At 41.2% G+C, this 3,777-nt stretch overlaps 2 pseudogenes; both read left to right on the top strand.

The window, feature by feature from the left end:
• LOC111967129 (protocadherin beta-16-like) overlaps positions 1-425 on the top strand; it is an 11,671-nt pseudogene extending 11,246 nt beyond the window's left edge.
• A 2,134-nt stretch (positions 426-2,559) lies between these two features.
• LOC111967389 (protocadherin gamma-A11-like) overlaps positions 2,560-3,777 on the top strand; it is a 12,195-nt pseudogene continuing 10,977 nt past the window's right edge.

Raw genomic sequence — 3,777 nt, 5'->3', positions numbered from 1 at the left:
AAGTGCCAGAACTGAAAGATGTCTTTTATGATGAAAACAATTCCAAACTCACCTCTTATCTGATCATCGCGCTGGTGTCCGTCTCCACCTTTTTCCTCACCTTCATCATTGTCATCCTGGTCGTGAGGTTTTGCCGCAGGAGAAAGCCCAGACTGTTGTTTGACGGAGCGGTCGCCATCCCCAGCGCTCATCTCCCTCCCAACTACGCAGAGGGGGATGGAGTGGGGACTCTCCGCAGCACTTACAATTATGACGCATACCTGACGACGGGCTCGCACACAAGTGACTTCAAGTTCGTCACATCTTACAACGACAACACTCTGCTCGCGGACCAGACTCTGAGAAAAACTCCAACAGACTTTGCTGAGGCTCTTGATGACTCTGATGTGTCCCCAGAGGTAGGCCTGCAAATATATATCATCTAGATTTGCTTTAAGACCAACATGATGTAATAGAGGCTATACTTATTTTCTTCTTTTTCCCCCCTGGAGAATTCACTAGTCCCAAGGACTTACTCAATTCTCTAGCTGGGCTATTTAGGCAGCTTACACATGCTTCAGGTTTCAGGAAATATGTAATTTTGTTAGATGATTATTTCCATCCCCTCGCTATTTAACTGATAGCCTCAGTCTTCAGATGCTAATGTCCTTTTTTTGATGGGGTGTGTTTGTGATTGTTGTATTAGGTGGAGTTTTCACATAGCCTACATTCTTCACAGTTTTGAGGTTAAAAGAAAATGAGTAAATGCTGTCTGTGGAGAGTTTATTACAGTGTAGCTGTCCATGGTGCTGAAATTAAGAACATCTCTGTAGGCTAACGCTCATTCAGCTTTACCTCTTTCCAGTAACTTGCCCAGTGATTTTTTTCGTCGACATTAAAAAAGTTTGCATAGAAAATATACGCGGCAACTGCTTGCTAGGGTGCGTTTCTATTGAATTATCTTGTGTCGATAAAAACAGCTGGACGCAATGACGTCGCACCTAAAACAACACTTTTTCTAAAGAACCTACAGCGTGGAATATAAATCTAGTGGTTGAAGTGTTTCCATTACCCATTTAGAGAAATTGCTCATTAACAACTGATCGAGAGTCTGTATTCACTTCCACCTAACTGTTTAATTTCTCAGGTAGCCTGCGAAAGCCAGCGTAGACAGAATGCAATAATTGATAAATTTTTGCCATATTCTAATAATTGTCATGTGACAGTATCGCCAAAGTCCATGCTATGGTGAAACTTGCAATCCCGTAGATCTGAAATAATTGATTGGTGAAAATTACCAGCCAACCAGAAACGCAAGGCGAAGCAATTCGGACATTCTTCAAAGTCAGGACAAATCTTGTCCTGCAAAGAAACGTACTTTTTTATAGTATACATTTTTATTTTGCAAGCAGTAGGCATTTGGAATTAAATGTGGAGTGGAGCTCATAGTGACGTGATTATATCACGTTTCCCACGAACTTTCAAAAGTATTTGTCAATCATTTTGTTGTTTCTTTCCATCATCATTTGTCGAAATCAAGAAATCCACCCGTTAAATGGATAAAAATGATGTCGATTTTTCAACCTGGTCTCAGAGAATTTCCTATTATTCTGTACGTAAATCCTAGACTCTTCATTTTGTATGTATAATATGTTTAGTATGGTTACATAAGACAGATGGTTACTTAAGGCAAAAACGAAAGTAGGGTGGTTTGTCGTGGTGGATGGGTGGGCGTATAACTCAAACGTCCAGCAACCCATGTGTGCGCGTATAACGCAAACTTCCAGCAACCCAAAGGTTGCGAGTTTGAATCTCATCGGACAACTTTTGCATTATAGCTAATTAGCAACTTTTCAACTACTTACTGCTTTTATGCTACTTTGCAACTACTTAGCATGTTAGCTAACCCTTCCCTTCACCTAACCCTACCCTTAATACATACAATTTGAAACGTAACATATCATGCTAAATGGAGTGTCTTGGATTTACGTAAAGAATCATTTAAAATGCTCTGAGACCAGGTTTTATCTTTAGAAAATGTCTCATATGGCTGCAGTTTCCATTACATGTGTCGCAATTAATTGTTTTGTGACATTGCTTTTGTCGAATAAACCTGGATCAATGGAAGCCCGCCTACAGTTTGACTGTCTTGTCACGCTCTTATCCAGAGCTACTAGGGCTTGCTCGGGGGGAAACATTGACAGATTTTTACATAGTAGCTCGGGATTCGAACCAGATATGTAGGCCTAAACTATTTTGTTATGTCTCTTTCACCAGAGTATGTAGACGGTTTTCATACAATGATTCATCTGTTGTGATTTAATATAATGCCCGTTCCTATCCGTATAGTTGGTTATGCTTATTTCAAGACACTGGAGGTAAAAGTTATCCCCAATAGTTATAAAGCAGCTTACTTATAAGCATACTTAACTTTTTATGAAATATTTAGAAAAATCGTTGCTTTGTGTAATATCTAAAGATATGCTCAACATGTCGCTGTTCACCAGCTATGCTTGGATAAACCCAGTTCCCCACCAACCGGTGTTGTCACAACGCTCGGGTGCTCGGGTGCCACTGAGCTGTAGAGAAGATTGGAGACGTTTCAAATTGCGTGCACATTGTGTTCTGACTAGTTTTATCAGGCTAAATATTTTTTTGTGGAATACTGTTTGTTTCCATTTCAAAATCTAACCAAGTTGTTCGACGTTTTAATCCCAGGATGGGACACAAAGGACTCTCGGTGACAGGCCTGGTCTGCGGCATTTCTTTCTTTCTTCTACCGCTGCACTCCGCCTATGGAGACGTGAGCTATTCTTTTCCGGAGGAGATGAAACGTGGATCTGTTATTGGAAATATAGCCAAGGATCTCGGGCTGGAGGCGAGGAGACTTTCTATTCGTAAGGCCCGTACTGACACCGAAGGGAACGACAATCGGTACTGTGACGTTAATTTGAGTACCGGAGATTTGATTGTTGCGGAGAGAATTGACAGAGAAGGGCTTTGTGGCGAAAAGTCTTCATGCGTTTTAAAACAGGAACTTTTATTAGAGAATCCTTTGGAGCTTCATCGTATCAACCTCCACATCCAAGATATTAACGACAACGGACCACAATTTAACGAGGGGATGATATATATGGAAATAGGAGAATCGGCAGATAAAGGCACTCGATTCCTATTGGAGGAGGCTCATGATGCGGATATAGGACAGAACTCAGTCCAAAAATACACACTAGAAAGAAATGAGAATTTCGTATTGGCTGAAGATAGTAATATTGTCCAGCTTGTTCTAGAGAAAGAGCTTGATCGTGAACAAAGGCATGATTTGAAGCTGTTGCTTACCGCTGTGGACGGAGGCACTCCGCAGAGATCAGGTACTGTAGTCATACACGTCACTGTACTGGATGCTAACGATAACGTCCCAGTGTTTAGCCAGGCCGTCTATAAAGTCAGTCTGCCTGAAAACTCTCCTTTAAATACTGCAGTAATTGCAGTGAAGGCTACCGATGCAGACGAGGGAGTGAATGGGGAGGTCACGTATGACTTTGGTCATGTTTCAGAAGAAGTAAAGAAAATATTTTCTATCAACCGTCCAACAGGAGAAATTGGTGTTATAGGCACAATTGATTTCGAAGCGGTTTCGTCATTTGAATTGCGTATCAAAGCGAAAGATGGTTTAGGTTTAGCTTCATATGCCAAAGTTATAATAGAAATAACTGACGTAAATGACAACGCCCCTGTGATATATCTCAAATCTCTGACTAACCCCATATCCGAGAACGCGTCTCCTGGTACAGAGGT

Source organism: Salvelinus sp. IW2-2015, linkage group LG8 (genome assembly GCF_002910315.2).
Source record: "Salvelinus sp. IW2-2015 linkage group LG8, ASM291031v2, whole genome shotgun sequence".
Classification (NCBI taxonomy): Eukaryota; Metazoa; Chordata; class Actinopteri; order Salmoniformes; family Salmonidae; genus Salvelinus; species Salvelinus sp. IW2-2015.
Note: the sequence above shows the minus strand (reverse complement) of the source record. Positions and strands in the feature narration are given on the sequence as shown.